We start from the raw sequence: 753 nt of genomic DNA, 5'->3' as shown, positions 1-753 counted from the left end.
GAGGAGATTACTGGACGTGTGTTCTGAACTAATACTAATTCCAGAAGATCCAAAACATCATTTTGGGCCACCAGTCAGAGTAGAGACTTACGGAGATAAGGTGATCAATGGAGTTTTAGCTCAGGTCAGTTTCACAGTGGGTCCAGTGGGGGTCCAAATCCATCCTGTGGTTATCTCCCCAGTTCTGGAATGCATAATTGAAATAGACATACTTAGCTACTGGCCAAAACCCTTACACTGGTTTCCTGACTTGTGGAGTGACAGCTATTATGGTAGGAAAGGCCAAGTGGAAGCCACTAGAACTGCCTCTACCTTGGTAAATAGTAAACCAAGAACAATACCACATTCCTGGAGGGATTTCAGAGATTAGTGCCACCATCAAGGACTTGAAAGATGCAGGTGTGGTGATTCCCACCACATTCCCATTCAACTCTCCTATTGAACCTTTGCAGAGAACAGATGGATCTTGGAGAATGACAGTGGATTATCATAAACTTAACCAGGTGGGGACTCCAGTTATAGCTTTTGTTCCAGATGTGGTTTCATTGCTTGAGCAGATTAATACATCTCCTGTTACCCAGTATTCAGCTACTGATCTGGTCAATGCCTTTTTCTCAATACATATTTCTAAAGACCATCAAAAGAAATTTGCCTTCAGCTGGCAAGGCCAGCAAATACACCTTCACTGTACTATCTCATAGCTATATCAACTCTCCAGCCCTGTGATAGTTAAGATTGTCTGTCAGCTTGGCT

The sequence above is a fragment of the Trichechus manatus genome, unplaced genomic scaffold (assembly GCF_000243295.1).
Source record: "Trichechus manatus latirostris isolate Lorelei unplaced genomic scaffold, TriManLat1.0 scaffold00015, whole genome shotgun sequence".
NCBI classification, from domain to species: domain Eukaryota; kingdom Metazoa; phylum Chordata; class Mammalia; order Sirenia; family Trichechidae; genus Trichechus; species Trichechus manatus.
The sequence above is the reverse complement of the archived record's forward strand: the minus strand, read 5'-3'. Positions refer to the sequence as shown.